This window comes from Scyliorhinus canicula, chromosome 19, assembly GCF_902713615.1.
Source record: "Scyliorhinus canicula chromosome 19, sScyCan1.1, whole genome shotgun sequence".
NCBI classification, from domain to species: domain Eukaryota; kingdom Metazoa; phylum Chordata; class Chondrichthyes; order Carcharhiniformes; family Scyliorhinidae; genus Scyliorhinus; species Scyliorhinus canicula.
Genome location: NC_052164.1, coordinates 48,200,187 through 48,219,426, shown reverse-complemented (window position 1 = coordinate 48,219,426; position 19,240 = coordinate 48,200,187). Strand labels below are relative to the sequence as shown.

Sequence of the window (19,240 nt, the reverse complement as noted above, 5' to 3'; positions counted from 1 at the left end):
CACCAACACACATATTACTACCAACACACACCAACACACACGTAACCACCAACACACACCAACACACACATAACCACCAGCACACACCAACACACACAAAACCTCCAACACATATCCCCATCACACCCTCATCACACACCCCTATCACTGACCCCAATGCATAACCACCAACACACAACCAACACACACCCCCATCACACACCCCAACACACATCCACCATCACACACCCCTATCACACACACCCCAATGCATAACCACCAACACACACCCACCAACACACACCCCCATCACACACCCCAACACACATCCACCATCACACACCCCTATCACTGACCCCAATGCATAACCACCAACACACACCCACCAACACACAACCCCATCACACACCCCAACACACATCCACCATCACACACCCCTATCACACACCCCAATGCATAACCACCAACACACACCCACCAACACACAACCATCAATACACACCCCCATCATGCACTCCCATGACCCACCCCAACACATACTCCCATCACACACCCACCAACACACACATTTCACCCAACACACACTCCCAAATCCAACCCTCCCAACACTCAGATCTTCTCGACAGGTTCACATCGCCCACCTCTTCTGACAGAAATACAGCCTCCAGCTCCCAACAGCCTCCCCTCCTCCACACAGATTTCCCCAGGACACACACCCACAAAAAAGTCTGTGGTTAAACCCAGTATGACGTCACAATCCCTTTAGTACATCATGCGAGTGTCCTTGATCCCGTTTTCTGCTCTGCCTTCACTCCTGTATCACTGTCTTCACTCCAATACCTCTGTTCGCCCATGGCCTATTTTTATCTGCCTACCCTGAATCCATTTCACCTGTCTGCCTTTGACCTGGCTTGACTCTTTTAATTTAAAGCCCTATAACCTGAATTAAAATATATTTTCTGATATGCAAATGAACAGAAGTGTTCCGTCAGTCTGTCATTGGTTCTTTGATCAAAACATAATTGAAAGACTCGACACCAGAACCAATCGTATTGGATTCCTTGGACTATTTAAGTTGATTGTCTGCCAGAATCCATTCAGTTAACTGACATTCAGGTAAGGTGAACTCATAACTGGGTATGTGCCACATTTAATTATTTAGTTTCACTATTTGCTGATGTAGTTTATTCTACAACCTATATTTATGCTTGTCTAAAAGGATTACCTTTGGCTAATTACCATTGTGGGTCTGTCAACAAATTGTGTAAACGGCAATGATTCACTGGCCAGTGTGGCAGTGAAATAAATAGGGGTCCCATATTTCATTCCTGATCACTGCTGAATTTATCAGTGTCCATTAGGATAGCTGTAGGACAGACATCACTTTTCAAGAGAGAAGAAATAAAGAGCCCCTGATCCTGATTGCTATCCCTGTTTGGATGTGTGTGCATATATGTACATGTGTGTGGGGTATGTGTTTGTACATAAGTGAGTGTATGCATGTGTGGTGCTGAGTCATACATGTACATGTGCACACGTGTGTGCATGTACGACTGTAGAAATATGTATGGAAGTGTGTGAGTGTGGATCCAAGTTTTTCATTATATGTTTTAGGGGATGCGGGTGTCACTGGCTGGGCCACCATTTAATACCCATCCCTGAAGCCATTTAAGAGTCAACCGCATTGCTGTCAATCTGGTCACGTGTAGACCAGACTAGGTCACGACAATAGTGGGGTCAGGAATCGCCCGGGGCCGGCGTCAATCCCGCCCCCACCATGTCCCGAATTTTCCGCCCACCGAGATTCGGCAGGGCGGGAATCGCACCGCGCTGGTCGGCGGGACCCCCGCGCTGGTCAGCGGGACCCCTGTGCCGGTCGGCGGGCCCCCCGCGGCGATTCTCCGGCCCGCGATGGGCCGAAGTCCCGCCGCTGACAGGCCTCTCCCACCGGCGTGGTTTAAACCACCTACCTGACCGGCGGGATTGGTGGTGCCGGCGGGCTCCGGGGTCCTGGGGGCGATCTGACCCCGGGGGGTGCCCCCACAGTGGCCTGGCCCGCGATCAGGGCCCACCGATCAGCCGGCGGGCCTGTGCCGTGGGGGCACTCTTTTTCTTCCGCCATGGTCGTCACCATGGCGGAGGCGGAAGAGACCCCCTCCCCTGCGCATGCGCCGGTGTTATATCAGCAGGTGCTGATGCTCTGGCACATGCGCGGACTTACGCCGGCCGGCGAAGTCCTTTCGGCCCCGGCTGGCATGGCGCCAAAGGCCGTTCACGCCAGCCGCAGAGTGGGAACCACTCCGGTGCAGGCCTAGCCCCTCTATGTGAGGGCTTGGCCCCTAAAGGTGCGGAGAATTCTGCACCTTTGGGGCGGCCCAACGCCAGAGTGGTTCACGCCACTCCGACACGCCGGGACCCCCCGCCCCGCCGGGTAGGGGAGAATCCCGGCCCAGATTTCTTTCCCTAAAGGACATTAGTGAACCAGGTGGGTTTTTATGCCAATCACCAATGGTTTTATGGTCACTTTTTAGACTTTTAATTCCAGATTTTTATTGGATTCAAATTTCACCGTCTGCCATGGCGAGACTCGAACCCAAGACTCTGGGTCTCCAGATTACTCGTCCAGCGAGGATATCACTACGCCACTGCCCCCCTTCCTGTGTTGTATATGCAGGCGCTGGGTACATCTGTGTACAGCTGTGGGGCTGTGCACATGTGTGTGTTTGTGCGTGTTGAGGTGGGACCAGACGATCAGATGATGGCAGAATTGGGATTGGAAGCAGTTACCCCATTTGAAGTGACTGCCAATGTTGTCATATTCTGGAGGGGAGAACTGCTGGATTGGCCCCAGCTGTCATTGCCATCAAATTGACCCTGTAGGCGATGGCTGTGACCCCATGATTTTTAATAGAGTGCAGACAGAATCAATATTCACCAATAAAGCAATACCAGAGATATCCCTTCCCCTCACCCAAACTGAGCACTGTATCTAAATCTATCTTCCCTTCACCTTTGAAAACACAGGAGGGCAGAGAATCCAGGCAAGCAATTCTGTGACTTTTAAAGATTTCCAAATCTTCTAGTTTCCCACTAATCTTGCCACTTGGTATGCATTTTCTTTTAATTTGTTACCGTCCTTTATTTCCTTAGATATCCATGGCTAATTATCCTTTTTCCTGAAGTCCTTCCTTTTCGCTGGTATATACTTTTGTTGAGCACTGTGAAAAATCAATTTGAAACCGGGCAGTACGGTGGCTTCACAGCGCCAGGGTCCCAGGTTCGATTCCCCGCTGGGTCACTGTCTGTGTGGAGTCTGCACGTTCTCCCCATGTCCGCGTGGGTTTCCTCCGGGTGCTCCGGTTTCCTCCCACAGTCCAAAGACATGCAGGTTAGGTGGGTTGGCCATGATAAATTGCCCTGAGTGACCAGTGCCGGCTCAAGGTACCGGCAACTCGGGCAGTCCCCCCCCCTCCGCCCCCCCCCTCCGGCCCCCCTCTCCGCCCCCCCCCCCCCCTCCGGACCCCCCCCCCCTCCGGCCACCCCCCTCCGGCCACCCCCCTCTCCGGCCCCGCCCCCCCCCAGCCCCCCCCCCCCAGCCCCGCCCCCCCCCCCCCCCCCCCCCCCCCCCCCCCCCCAAGGGCGCCGAAGTTCAGCTTGCCCGGGGCGCCAGCAACCCTAGGGCCGGCGCTGTGAGTGACCAAAAAGGTTAGGAGCGGTTATTAGGTTACGGGGTAGGGTGGAAGTGAGGGCTTAATTGGATCGGTGCAGACTCGATGGGCCGAATGGCCTCCTTCTGCACTGTATGTTCTATGTTCTATGAAAGTCCTCCACTATTCCTCAATTGTCCCAGCATAAAGTCTTTGCTTCCGGTCTACCTAAGTCAACTCCTCCCTTATCCCATTGTAATCGCTTTTGTTTAAGCACAAGACACTGGTATTGGATTTCCCTCTCACCCTCCATCTGTATTTTTAATTCAGCCATACTATAATGGCTCCTTCCGACAGGATCCCGAACTACAAGATCATTAATTATTCCTGTCTCATTTCACAGGACCAGATCTAAGTAGGTTCCATTACATACTGTTTGAGGAAACTATCGCAGATACATTCTATGAACTCCTCCTCAAGGTTGCCTTGACTGACCTGGTTTGACCAATTGACATGTGGATAAAAATCCTCCATGATAATTGCCGTACATGCCATTTTTACATGCATCATTTATTTTTTTGTTTAGTGCCTGTCCACCTTGATGATAGGGGCAGCACGGTAGCACAGTGGTTAGCACGGTTGCTTCACATCTCCAGGGTCCCTAGTTGTGCGGAGTCTGCACGTTCTCCCCGTGTCTGCGTGGGTTTCTTCCGGGTGCTCCGGTTTCCTCCCACAGTCCAAAGATGTGCAGGTTCAGTGGATTGGCCATGATAAATTTCCCCTGAGTGTCCAAAAAAAGGTTAGGTGGGGTCACTGTGTTATGGGGATGGGATAGGCTTAAGTGAGGTGCTCTTTCTAAGGGCCGGTGCAGAGTTATTGGCCAAAGGGGCCTCCTACTGCACTGTAAATGTTATGTTATTATTTTCTGGCCTATAGACTACTCCTATCAGTGAAGTTTCCTCCTTATTATTTCTAATTTCTACCCAAATGTATTCAACCTTTTCCTCCATAGAACCTATATCATCTCTCACTACTGTCCTGGTGTCGTCCTTAAATATCAGAGGTACACCACCCCCATTACCTTCCTGCCTGTTCTTCTGAATAGTGATACCCCAGGATGTTTAACTTCCAGTCATGACCACTCTTCATCTATCTCTCTGCAATGGCCACTAAATCATACTCATTTGCAAAGATTTGTGCCGCCAACTCATTTACCTTGTTTCGAATGCTATGAGCTTTTATGCTAGTTTTTGAATCCTAACGTGTCCATTAGTAACATCTCCTGGGATTGTCTTCCCTTTAACTTTTTTCATAATTTACCATGGAGTTGAACCCACTTCCCCATGTGCTAACCTGCTGCTTTGCTTCCCATTAACCATTATACTTCATGTAGTTTTACCCTTAATTTGCCCCCTATTTGCTAGTTTAAATCCTTGTGACCATCCTATTGATCCTTTCCGCTAGAACACTGATCCCAGATTGGTTCAGGTGAAGAGCATGCCAACAGTACAGATGCCTCCTGTTCTAATATTGATGCCAATGCTCCATGAAGTGGAACCTCTCTTTCCCGCACCGATCCTTTAGCCACGTGTTTACTTCCCTAATTTTCTTATCACTGTGACAATTCGCAAGTGGTTCAGGTTGTAACCGCAGAGAATATAACCCTTGAGAACCTGTTCTTAGTTTAGTTCCTAGTTGCCTGATAATCCCCCAACAGGTCCTCTTTCCTCGCCTTACCTATGTTGTTTGTGCCAACGTGGACCACAACAACTAGATCCTCCCACTCCCACTCCAATGTCCTTTCAAGCTGGTCAGTGATGTCCCTCACCCTGGCACCGGGCAAGCAACATACATAGTACATAGAACATACAGTGCAGGAGAAGGCCATTCGGCCCATCGAGTGCACCGACCCACTTAAGCCCTCATTTGCACCCTATCTCAGTAACCCAATAACCCCTCCTAACCTTTTTGGTCACTAAGGGCAATTTATCATGGCCAATGCACCTAACCTGCACATCTTTGGACTGCTTACAAAAGATGCTATCCATCTCCCTAATTATAGAATCCCCTACAACTTCCACGCGGTGCAGTGGTCAGCTAGCTCATCCTGCCCACAGGCCTTTTCCTCAGCCGCACAGGGAGCAACAACCTCATACCAGTTGGACAAGGTCAAGAGCTGAGGTCCTCCGTTCCTGAATTCAGGATCCCTCTACCTTGCCTCACTTGCAGTCACACCCTGCTGTCCTGACCAAATTTGAGGTGCTTACTGTACGGGGTGTGACTGCCGCCTGAAACAAAGCGTCCAGGTAACTCTTCCCCTCCCGGATGTGCTGCAGTGTTCGAAGCTCAGACTCCAGCTTATCAACTCTGAGCCGAAATTCCTCAAGCAGCCAACACTTCCTGTAGATGTGATCATTGCTGCTCGCAATGGCATCTGCCAGCTCCCGCATCATGCAGCTACAGCACATCGCCTGCTCAGCCATCTCTACTTAGTTAATTAATTAATTAGTTTTGCAGTGTGTTTTCAAATTTAGCACAGATTCCCTATCAGCCATCAGGTCACAGCTTTTTGTGACATCACGTTTTCAGGTTTTTTCAGCTTCAGTGGAATCCCCGAGGTAAGTTACTTTATACTCACTGAATTCGGTGTTCCACCCCTCGAGATTGCTCTCTGGAGACTAGGCCGCAAATCCCCATGGTAAGTTACTTTATACTCACTGAATTCAGTGTTCCACCCCCCACCTCCCGCCCGCCCGCCCCTCGAGTCTGCTCTCTGGAGACTAGGCCACATATCCCCAAGGTAAGTTACTTTATACTCACCGAATACAATGTTCCGTCCACCGAGACTGCTCCCTGGAGACTAGGCCGCAAATCCCCGCGGTAAGTTACTTTATACTCATGGCAGCACGGTGGCGCAGTGGGTTAGCCCTGCAGCGTCAAGGCGCCAAGGTCGCAGGTTCGATCCTGGCTCTGGGTCACTGTCTGTGTGGAGTTTGCACATTCTCCCGTGTTTGCGTGGGTTTGGCCCCCACAACCCAAAGATGTGCAGGTTAGGTGGATCGGCCTCGCTAAATTGCCCCTTAATTGGAAAAAATGAATTGGAGACTCAAAATTTTTTTTTTTTTTAAAGTTACTTTATGATCACAGAATTCAATGTTCTACCCACCGCGACTGCTCCCTGGAGACTAGGCCTCGAATCCTCGAGGTAATTTACTTCATACTCACCGAATTGGATGTTCCGCCCACTGATAGAACATAGAACATAGAACAGTACAGCACAGAACAGGCCCTTCGGCCCTCAATGTTATGCCGAGCCATGATCACCCTACTCAAACCCACGTATCCACCCTATACCCTTAACCCAACAACCCCCCCCCCTTAACCTTACTTTTATTAGGACACTACGGGCAATTTAGCATGGCCAATCCACCTAACCCGCACATCTTTGGACTGTGGGGGGAAACCGGAGCACCCGGAGGAAACCCACGCACACAGGGGGAGGACGTGCAGACTCCACACAGACAGTGACCCAGCTGGGAATCGAACCTGGGACCCTGGAGCTGTGAAGCATTTATGCTAACCACCATGCTACCCTGCTGCCCCAATTGCTACCTGTGACCATCAATTCACACGACACATGGTTAGAAGTGAACAGTGGTTTTAATAGTCATTCAACAGGGCCTGCCTGCGACGAGATGAACTGGCAGGCAGGCTCACGACTGCCAAGTTTGTACTTCTGGTTAGTGGGAGGAGCCAAGGGTGGAGCCCAGTACAAACTCCTCATCTCCCCCTATGGGCAGAGCCACGCAAATGCTCGTATGCCGAGCTTACATAGACACAGTACATCATACATAATAACAGTGTGAATTACACGGACTGTGATTCACCACATTCACCCCCTGTAAAAAAATTGAGTCCAGCGGGGGTGATGTGTCTACAAAATCCAAATTACGAGTTACAAGTTACAATTTACCGGTCATAAATTACAGGGTAAGTCAATCTGGCGGCCGAGTCGTCCTCTGGGATCGACGAAGCACCGGGGTTGCAGCCTCTTCTAGTGGCTGGGCGGTGGTGGTCGGCGAGGGAACCATGGTGGACTCCGGGGGTGATTCGGCCAGAGCTTCGTATCCGACTGGTTCGACTGGTGACGGGGAGCGATGGAAACCCAATGGCGCGGGGGCGCGGAACACGGGCAGCGGAACTGCAGGCGTGGGGGTGCCGGGCGCAGGGGGTTGGGAGGGGTATAGTGTGAGGGGTATCTCAGCGGCGGTGGTGTTGGAGTTAGATCCTGCAGGTGCCAGGTCCCGGAGGGAAACAGTGTCCTGTCGGCCGTCAGGGTACTCTATAAATGCGTAGTGTGGGTTTGAATGGAGCAGGAGCACTCTCTCTACGAGTGGGTCAGTCTTGTGAGTCCGGACGTGCTTCCGGAAGAGAACTGGGCCCGGTGTCTTCAACCATGCTGGGAGCGAAATCCCCGTGGTAGTGCCCCTGGAAAAAACAAATAGCCGCTCGTGGGGGGTCTGGTTGGTGGCCGGACATAGGAGGGACCTAATAGCATGGAGCACGACGGGGAGGACTTCCTGCCAATGGGAGGTCGGGAGCTTCCTGGACCGGAGGGTCAGTAGGACGGTCTTCCAGATCGTCACGTTCTCCCTCTACACCTGCCCGTTCCCCTTGGGGTTGTAGCTGGTAGTCCTGCTCGAGGCAATGCCCTTTTCAAGCAGGTACTGACGCAGCTCGTCGCTCATAAAGGACGAACCCCTGTCGCTGTGTACGTAGCTGGGGAAACCAAACAGGGTGAAGATGCTGTGCAGGGCCCTAATGACTGTGTGGGAGGTCATATCGAGGCACGGGGTAGCAAACGGAAAACGAGAGAACTTGTCGATGATGTTCAGGAAGTACACATTCCTATTGGTCGAGGGGAGTGGCCCTTTGAAATCGATAGCGAGGCGTTCAAAGGGCCGAGAAGCCTTGACCAGGGTGGCCCTGTCTGGTCTATAGAAGTGCGGTTTTCACTCCGCACAGATCGGGCAGTCCCTGGTGATGGCTTTCACCTCCTCTGTGGAGAAAGGCAGATTTCGGGCTTAGGCATAGTGGGCGAGCCGGGTGACCCCCGGGTGGCAGAGGTCATCGTTAATAGCTTTCAGGCGGTCGTCTTGCGCGCTGGCGCATGTGCTGTGGGACAGGGCATCTGGGGGCTCGTTGAGCTTCCCCCGTCGGTACATAATATCGTACTTGTAGGTGGAGAGTTTGATCCTCCACCGTAGGATCTTATCATTTTTGATCTTGCCCCTTTGAGAGTTGTCGAACATAAAGACAACCGATCATTGGTCAGTGATGAGAGTGAACCTCCTACCTGCGAGGTAGTGCATCTAGTGACGTATCGCTTCCACAATGGCTTGTGCTTCCTTGTCGACCGAGGAGTGTCAAAGTTCAAGGAGCAGAGAGGGTTCGGGAGAATAAGGCGACTGGTCTCCCTGCCTGGTTTAGTGTGGCTGCGAGAGCGACCTCTGGGGCATCGCTCTCTACCTGAAAGGGGATGGATTCATCCATCACCTGCATGGCCGCTTTGGCGATGTCCTCCTTGATACGAGTGAAGGCCTGGCGAGCCTCATCCGATAGAGGGAAGAGTGTGGCCTTAAATAGTGGGCGGGTTTTGTCCGCAAACTGAGGGACCCACTGGGCCTAATAAGAGAAAAATCCCAGGCACCTTTTGAGGGCCCTGGGACGATGAGGGAGAGGGCCAAGACTCCGTTCTCCACGACATAGCCGAGGATGGCTAGCCTGGTCGTGCGGAAAACGCATTTCTCCGTGTTATACGTGAGGTTGAGCTTCTGGGCCGTCTGGAGAAATCGATCGAGGTTAGCGTCGTGGTCCTGCTGGTCATGGCCGCGGATGGTGACGTTATCCAGGTACGGAAATGTGGCCCGCAGCCCGTACTGGTCCACCATTCAGTCCATTGCTCGTTGGAACAACGAGACACCATTAGTGACGCCAAAGGGAACCCGGAGGAAGTGGAAGAGGCAGCCGTCGGCCTCAAACGCCGTGAAGTGTCGGTCGTCCGGGCGGATTGGGAGCTGGTGGTATGCAGACTTCAGATCCACCGTGGAGAAGACTTTATAATGGGCGATCTGATTCACCATGCCTGCAATTCTGGGGAGGGGATACGCGTCAAGGAGCGTGAACCGATTAATGGTCTGACCAATGGGGCAGCAGGGTAGCATGGTGGTTAGCGTAAATGCTTCACAGCTCCAGAGTCCCAGGTTCGATTCCCGGCTGGGTCACTGTCTGTGTGGAGTCTGCACGTCCTCCCCCTGTTTGCGTGGGTTTCCTCCGGGTGCTCCGGTTTCCTCCCACAGTCCAAAGATGTGCAGGTTAGGTGGATTGGCCATGCTAAATTGCCCGTAGTGTCCTAATAAAGTAAGGTTAAGGGGGGGTTGTTGGGTTACGGGTATAGGGTGGATACGTGGGTTTGAGTAGGGTGATCATGGCTCGGCACAACATTGAGGGCCGAAGGGCCTGTTCTGTGCTGTACTGTTCTATGTTCTATGTTCTATAGTCCACTAACATGCGGAATTTTTCCCCGGTCTTGACGACCACCACCTGAGCTCTCCAGGGACTGTTACTGGCCTCTATGATCCCCTCACGTAGAAGCCTATGGACCTCGGTTCTGGTAAACACCCTGTCCTGCAGGCTGTATCGCCTGCTGCGAATGGCTACGGGTTTGCAGTCCAGCGTGAGATTGGCAAAGAGTGGAGGGGGGTCGATATTTAGTGTGGCGAGGCTGCAAATAGTGAGTGGGGGCAAGGGCCCGCAAAAGCTGAGTGTGAGGCTTTTCAGGTTGCACTGGAAATCGAGTCGCAGTAGGAGTGGGGCGCACAGTTCAGGGAGCACGTACAGTTGGAAGTTTGAGTAGCTGATGCCCTGGATCGTTAGGGTCGCGACGGTGCGCCCTTGGAGGTGAACAGAGTGGGAGCCCGAAGCGAGGGAGATAGCAGGAAAAACAGAGAGCGAACAGCGTCTTACCAGTTCTGGGTGTACGAAGCTATCGGTGCTCCCGGAGTCGAAGAGGCACGGTGTCCTATATCCGTTGATTTGAACGGTCATCATTGAATTTCGGAGGTGTTTTGGACGCGACTGGTCCAATGTCACTGCGCTGAGTTGTGGGTAGTCGTCGGCTCGATCAGCTGTGCTGGAGTGGCCCCGTGATGACTACCCTCTGAGTTCGTATTCTTCTAGACGAATTTCTGAGTTGGAAGAAGATGGCCGCCCCCGTGGATCGCACGTGGCAGGCGACGAGGAAGATGGCGCCCAAGATGGCGGCCCCCATGAGTCGCACGTGGCCGGCCGCGTGGAGGGGAGTTGCCAAGATGGCGGCCCCCATGAGTTGCACGTGTCATTTGGGGGCGGAGTCGGAGTACAGGCCGCAGCATTTCGGGGCCTGCGGACCTGTGGATTCATGAAACGAGTGCTCAGGGCTGCGGGGGAGTTAGGAGAGGAGGCCTGCTTTGCCAGGCAGACCCGGGCATAGTGTCCTTTGCGACCGCAGCTGCTGCAGGTCGCATTACGGGCCGGGCAGTGCTGCCATGGGTGCTGGGGCTGTCCGCAAAAACGGCACACTGGGGCTGTGTGATGGCTGGGTGGCCACCCGGCGCAGGCCTAGGGCAGTTGCTGGTCGGGGGCCCAGGATGGGGTCGCTTGGTCCGTGGGGAGCGAGGTGAGGTTGCGGAATGAGACCTCCATAGTGGTAGCTAGTTCAACTGTGTCCTCTAAGGGCAGCACGGTGGCCAAATGGTTAGCACAACCGCCTCACGGCGCTGAGGTCCCAGGTTCGATCCCGGCTCTGGGTCTGTGTGGAGTTTGCACATTCTCACCGTGTCTGCATGGGTTTCGCCCCCACAACCCAAAAATGTGCAGAGTAGGTGGATTGGCCACGCTAAATTGCCCCTTAATTGGAAAAAATAATTGGGTAATCTAAATTTATAAAAAAAATTTTAAAACTGTGTCCTCTAAGATCTGGGCCCCTTTTTCTAGCAACCGCTGGCGCACATAATTCGATCTGAGGCCTGCCACATACACATCTCTAACGGCAAGTTCCATGTGCTGTTCGGCTGATACAGCTAGGTAATTACAGTCCCAAGCTAAAATCTTTAACTCCCGCAGGAATTCTTCCAACGACGGCACGGGGCGCTGGCGGCGGATCGTAAAAATATGGCGCGCGTAGACCTCGTTGATGGGCCTCACGTACATTCGATCTAGCATGGCTGGGGCCCCCGTATACAAGTTGGTACTATTGAGTTGAGAAGATATACGGTGGCTCACCCTTGCGTGCAGTAGATTGAGTTTCTGCTCCTCTGTAGTTTCAGCAGTATTTGATTCAGCCAGGTAGGAATTGCAACATCTGAGCCAGTGCTGAAAGATTTCTCTTGCCTCTGCAGCCTGCGGGTCGAGTTCTAGTTGGTCAGGTTTGAGGGCTGATTCCATAGTTGTTTCTTCGATTTCTTCTTGTTTCCAAAGACTATTAAATTGATGTGACCATCAATTCACACGACACGTGGCTGGAAGTGAACAGTGGCTTTAATAGTCTTTCAACAGAGCCTGCCTGCGACGAGATGAACTGGCAGCCAGGCTCACGACTGCCAAGCTTTATACTTCCGGTTAGTGGGAGGAGCCATGGGCGGAGCCAAGGGTGGAGCCCAGTGCAAACTCCTCATCTCCCCCTATGGGCAGAGCCGCGCAACTGCTCGTATACCGAGCTTACACAGACACAGTACATCATATATAATAACAGTGTGAATTACACGGACTGTGATTCACCACACCCACCAAGACTGCTCCCCGGAGATTAGCCCTCCTTATTATCTCAGTCTGAGAGAAATTTATAACTAGTAGCCCTTACAGATTATAAATCACAAAATGTATTTTCAAACTATAAGTGCTAAAAGTTGTAAAGACTTACCGCCCTTACCCATTACCAACCAATCAGCTCTCTCTCTCTCTGGTAGCCTCAGTTGCTGCAGAGCAAGACCCTGAAGATTTAAAGTTACAGAGCAGGGAGAAAAAGCAAAGACCACTTCTTCCCGATCTGCACCAAATTTCCACTCTGCTTCAAATTCCCGAGTTTAAAGTTCGCTCTGTCTGTGCCTCCCTCCGGATGTGGCCTCTCCCACTGCTCGTGCGCAAAGCTCTATCAATACCTTGACCTCCTTTTCAAATGTGGTATCCAGAATATGTGACAAAAGAGAATCTCAGTGGTTGAGATATTAACCACCTTGAAGTCAATTATCCAACACTGAAATCTTGTGTAAATGAACAGCAGTCATCATACATAGCTGACATATGTCAGTTTTCATCCCCTCGCTGGAGAAAATTGAAATAAGACATTCTCATGCAACAGTGCGATGCCCTATGAATCTTTTATGAAGCAATATAAATGTACTTCTTAATTTAGTTTGTAGATAATATTGTCTGCCAATTTGCATTACATTTGAAGAACCATTTTCTTTGCAAGCTCAATTATGTCTATAAATAATAATAATAATCTTTTATTGTCAGATGTGTGAAGTTTATGTGAAAAGCCCCTAGTCGCCACATTCCAGAGCCTGTTTGGGTAAGCTGGTACTTGTTCTGCATTACAAACCAGCTGTGCAGCCCACTGAGCAACCCAGCCCTTGTAAAAATGCACATTTAAAACAATTATTTCATGTAAATGTGGGTGTCGCTGGCTAGGCCAGCATTTATTTCCCATCCTTAAGATGGTGGTGAGCTGCCTTCTTGAAGCGCTTAAGTCATGTGGTTAGGCACACCCACAGTGCTGTAAGGGAGAGAATACCAGGAGTTAACCCAGCAACAGTGAAGGAACCATGGTGGCGACTTGATGGCAGAATGGCGGAAGTTGTGCACCTAGTGAGCAGTACTGCCAGGGGAGCTCAGGGGGAGAGGGTCATGCCTGGGTAGAGCCTGGTAGTGGTCCGGCATCAAGCTGGCAGAATCTTGGCAGTGCCTGGGCACTACCCAGGCAAGAAAGGACCTGGTAGTGCTGGCTTGATATTAGGGTAATGCCAAGGGTGCCAGAGTAGTGCCTGGATCATGTCAGCTTGATGCCAAAGTGATGGTGCCAGAGGAGTGCCAGGGTATTAGCGGGGGGTTGCCAAGTAGTACACCTGATTGATCTGGTTTTGCTCGCAGTGTTCTGGAGCGGCCTTTACAAATGATGCCTCGGATCATCAAGGGTCTAATTTGATGACAGGACAGGCGAATCAGAAGACATTCCGCCAGTGATACATCGCAGAACCCATGACCTTTTTTTCCCCACTCTGAAAAATGAAAATCGCTTATTGTCACGAGTAGGCTTCAATGAAGTTACTGTGAAAAGCCCCTAGTCGCCACATTCCGGCGCCTGTTCGGGGAGGCTGGTACGGGAATCGAACCGTGCTGCTGGCCTGCTTGGTCTGCTTTATAAGCCAGCGATTTAGCCTTGTGAGCTAAACCAGCCCCTGATGATGGAGAAAGCCACCATTATCATCAGCAGCTTCATGGGCGCATTTATTGCCTGGCAATGCCATTGCCGATACTGAGGAAAATCCCTGCTAATGTTTCAATTCCTCACCCTTTGTGCACAGCCCAAGTCCGATCAGGAAGAAAAGAACATCTTTGCAATGATATAACGAGCAGGATTCTCCCTACCGCCAGGCCTGTTTTCCTGCGTGGCGCACCCTCGCCGGCAGCAGGATTCTTCCTTCCCGCAGCCAGCCAATGGGATTTCCCATTCTGGGCCGCTCCATGCAATCAGGAAAAGCATGAGCATGGGTGGCCTGCCAGCGGGGCGGAGAATCCCGCAGAGCACAGTGGTTAGCACGGTTGCTTCACAGTGCCAGGGACCTGGGTTTGACTCCCAGCTTGAGTCACTGTCTGTGCGGAGTCTACGTTCTCCCCGTGTCTGCGTGGGATTCCCCTCCGGGTGCTCCGGTTTCCTCCCACAAGTCCTGAAAGACGTGCTTGTTAGGTGAATTGGACATTCTGAATTCTCCCTCAGTGTACCTGAATGGGAGCCAGAGTGTGGTGACGAGGGAATTTAAATTTCAGTGCAGTGTTAATGTAAGCCTACTTGTGACACCAATAAAGATTATTATAAAGAACATCTTTCACACTCTCAGGACATTCCAAAACACTTGACAACCAATAATTTGTTCTTTTTAAACTGTTGTAATCCAAGAAACAGGGCAATGAATTTGAACTCTGCAAGATCCCACATATATCAATGTGGTAATGACCAAAGAAGCAGTTTAATTATGTTGTTTGACAGATAAATACTGACCATGATACAGGTAAGAATACCCCTGTTCGTTTTCAATCAGTTTTATTTTCATTATTCTTGCATTGCATGTGGGTTTCGCTGGCAAGGCTAACATTTGTTGCCCATCCCTAATTGCCCATGAGAAGGTGGTAGCGAGGCACTTTCTTGAACCAGTCCATCTGGTGCAGGTGCACCCACCGTGCTGGCAGGAAGGGAGTTTGGAAGGGAGTTTCAAGAATTTGACCCAGTGACAGTGAAGGAACAGTGGTACAGTTCCAAGTCAGGCTGGTGTGTGGCTTGGAGGGATACTGCTCAGCCGATGGGCATTGACAGCATTCCAGCAATGTGCTCCAGAACTAGCTGTGCCCTTAGCCAAGCTGTTCCAGTACAGCTACGACACTGGCATCTACCTGGCAATGTGAAAAATCGTTCAGTATGTCTCGCACAAAAAGCAGACAAATTCAACCCAACCAATTGCCACCCCACCAGTCTGCTCTCGATAAGTGAGCATGATGGAAGGAGTCATCAGCAGTGCTAACAATTGGAACTTAGTCAGCAATAACCTGCTCACTGACGCGCAGTTTATGTTTCTTTTTTTTTAATGTATTTTATTACAAACATGTATCAAAACAGGGGCGAAATTCTCCGACCCCCAGCAGAGTAGGAGAATCGCCTGGTGCCGCCAAAAATCCTGCCCCCGCCGTGGCAGAGATTCTCCGTCACCTGGGAAGTGGCGGTGGCGGGAATCTCGCCACTCCGATCGGAGAGGCCCCTGCGGTGATTCTCCGGCCCGGATGGGCCGAAGTCCCGCCGCTGGGGGGCCTCTCCCGCCGCCGAGGTTTGAACCACCTCTGGAACAGCGGGATCAGCGGCGCGAGCGGGCCCCGGGGTCCTGGGGGGGGGCAGGGGGTGATCGAACCCCGGGGAGTGCCCCCACGGTGGCCTGGCCCGCGATCGGGGCCCCCCCGCTCAGACTCCGGGCCAGTGCCCTGGGTGCACTATTTTCCTCCGCACCCGCCACGGCCTTCGCCATGGCGGAAGCGGAAGAGAACTGCACATCGCGCATGCGCCGGCAGTGACGTCAGCGGCCAGCTGCCGCTGACGTCATGCCGGCGCATGCGCCGACCGGCGAAAGCCTTTCGGCCAGCCCCGCTGCCGGGGGCGCCGGTTTTTTGCGCCAGTCTTCTGGTGCAAACCGCTCCGGCGCGGGGCTGGCCCCCTAAGGTGGGGAGAATTCCCCAACTTTGCGGAGGCCCGACCCCTGAGTGGTTGGCGCTACTCCCCTACGCCGGCACTCTCCGTCACGACGGGTAGGGGAGAATGCCGCCCCAGGTTACAGCAAATAAACACCCCGGGAAACATACTTCCCAACAATCAACTGTACAGTCTGTACAGATTTTCCCCTTTTTCACCCTCTCCCCACCCCCCTACGGCGAACAATTGTTCAAACTCGGTCACAAACATCCCCCACCTTTCCTTAAAACCCCTGCTGAGCCCCTTAACTCATACTTTATCTTCTCTGACCGCAGGAAGTCATGCAGGTCACCCAACCAAACTGCTACTCCCGGTGGCTATGCCGACCGCCACTCTAGTCTGGGTTTCACCAGTGGCCACTCAGCTCCTAACCTCATGACAGCCTTGGTCCAAATATGGACAAAAGAGCTGAGGTTAAAAGGTGAGGTAAGAGTGACTGCTCTTGACACCAAGGCAACATTTGACCAGCTGTCCCAGGTCAAAACATCTTCAGCTGTTTCATCCATATTGTTCCTTCCATCAGAAGAGCAGAAGTGGGGATGTTGCACAAAGTTCAACACCATTCATGATTCCTCAGGTACTGGAGCAGTCCGTGCCCATGTGCAGCAAGACCTGAACAACATTCAGGTTTAAGATGACAAGTGGCAAGTAACAATCGCACCACACAAATGCCAGACAATTACCATCTCTGACAAGAACAAATCTAACCATCGCCCCTTGACATTCAATGGCACTACCAAAATCCCAAAGGATTCCATTGACCAAAATCTGAACTGGACCAGCCACATAAATACCACAGATACAAGCGCAGAGGCTGGGAATTCTGTGGAGAATAACTCACCTTCTGACTCCCCAAAGCCTGCCCACCATTTACAAGGCAAAGTCAGGAGTGTGATGGAATACGCTCCAATATTATTATTATATACTTGCCTAGATGTGTACACCTCCAACAAAACTCAAGGAGCCCAATACCATTCAGGGTAATACAGCCTATTTGATTGCCACCCTTTCCACCATCCTTAATATCCACTCCATGCACCACCAACACATAGCAACAGCAATGTGTACAATCTACACAATACACTGCAACAATTCAACGAGGGCAGCTGATACATGGGAACAGCACTACCTGGACATTTCTGTTGCCCTTGTCCTTCTAGATGGTAGAGGTTTGAAGATGCTATTGAAGGAACCTTGTTGACTTGTGGCGACATAGTTCCAAGACCGGATGGTGTGTGGATATCAGGCGAACTTGCAGGTGGTGGAGTCTCTGTGTCTACGGCCCTTGTCCTTCTAGATGGCAGAGGTTGTGGGTTTGGAAGGTGCTACCCAAGGAGTATTGGTGAGTTCCTGCAGTGTATCTTGTAGATAATACACATGGCTGCCACTGTTGGTCCATGGTGGAGGGAGTGAATGTTTGTGGAAAGGGTGCCAATCAAGCAGGTTGCTTTGTCCTGGATGGTGTCGAGCTTCTTGAGTGTTGTTGGAGCTGCACTCATCCAGGCAAGTGGAGAGTATTCCATCACAGTCCTGACTTGTGACTTGTAGATGATGGATAGGCTTCGGGGAGTCAGGAGGTGATTTACTCGCCACAAGATTCCGAGTCTCTGATCTACTCATGTAGCCATGGTATTTATTTTGCTGGGTCAGTTCAGTTTCTGGTTAATAGTAACCCCGAGGATGTTGATAGTGGGGTATTCAGCGATAGTAATGCCATTGAATGTCAAGATTCTCTCTTATTGGAGATAGTCGTTGCCTGCCATTTATGCGGTGTGAATGTTATTTGCCACGGAATACCATAGCCTTTGAACATCCAGTGCTGTCAGCCATTTTTTGGTATCATGTGGGGTGAATCGAATTAGCTAAAGACGATGCTGGGACCTGTGGGGGAGACTGGGATGGATCTTCCATTTGGCACTTCTGGCTGAAGATTGCTGCGAATGCTTCAACCTTGTCATTTAGGTTGGAGGTATTTGTGGAGCTTCCTACTCCAGTGAGTTGTTTAATTGTCCACCACCATTCACAAACATAGCTAACAAAGAACAAAGAGAAAAAAGAACAAAGAAAAATACAGCACAGGAACAGGCCCTTCAATCCTCCAAGCCCGTGCCGACCATGCTGCCCGTCTAAACTTAAATCTTCTACACTTCCTGGGTCCGTATCCCTCTATTCCCATCCTATTCATGTATTTGTCAAGATGCCCTTAAATGTCACTATCGTCCCTGCATCCTCCACCTCCTCCGGCAGCGAGTTCCAGGTACCCGCTACCCTCTGTGTGAAAAACTTGCCTCGTACATCTCCTCTAAACCTTGCCCCTCACACCTTAAACCTATGCCCCCTAGTAATTGACCCCTGTACCCTGGGAAAAAGCCTCTGAGTACCTACTCTGTCTATGCAACTCATAATTTTGTAGACCTCTATCAGTTCGCCCCTCAACCTCTGTCATTCCAGTGAGAATAAACCGAGTTTATTCAACCACTCCTCATAGCTAATGCCCTCAATACCAGGCAACATCCTGGTAAATCTCTTCTGCACCCTCTCTAAAGCCTCCACATCCTTCTGGTAGTGTGGCAACCAGAATTGAACACTATACTCCAAGTGTGGCCTAACTAAGGTTCTATACAGCTGCAACATGACTTGCCAATTCTTATACTCAATGTCCCGGCCAATGAAGGCAAGCATGCCGTATGCCTTCTTGACTACCTTCTCCACCTGTGTTACCCCTTTCAGTGACCTGTGGACCTGTACACCTATATCTCTCTGACTTTCAATACTCTTGAGGGTTCTACCATTCACTGTATATTCCCTACCTGCATTAGACCTTCCAAAATGCATTACCTCACATTTGTCCGAATTAAACTCCATCTTCCATCTCTCCACCCAAGTCTCCAAACGATCTAAATCCTGCTGTATCCTCCGACAGTCCTCATCGCTATCCACAATTCCACCAAACTTTGTGTCGTCTGCAAACTTACTAATCAGACCAGTCACATTTTCCTCCAAATCATTTATATATACTACGAACAGCAAAGGTCCCAGTACTGATCCCTGTGGAATACCACTA

The 19,240-nt window shown here is 51.2% G+C and overlaps 1 protein-coding gene across 2 annotated transcripts in view; it reads left to right on the top strand.

Moving 5' to 3' along the window:
* Positions 1-809: 809 nt before the first annotated feature.
* The window catches only part of LOC119954571 (E3 ubiquitin-protein ligase TRIM39-like), a 69,750-nt gene continuing 51,319 nt past the window's right edge, over positions 810-19,240 (top strand). The window contains exons 1-2 of one of the 2 annotated variants that reach the window (XM_038779914.1): positions 810-1,095; positions 14,842-14,953. The gene's annotated coding sequence lies outside the window, so the exon portion shown is untranslated. The remainder of the gene's footprint in view (positions 1,096-14,841; positions 14,954-19,240) is intronic. The other variant, XM_038779913.1, reaches the window with a different exon arrangement.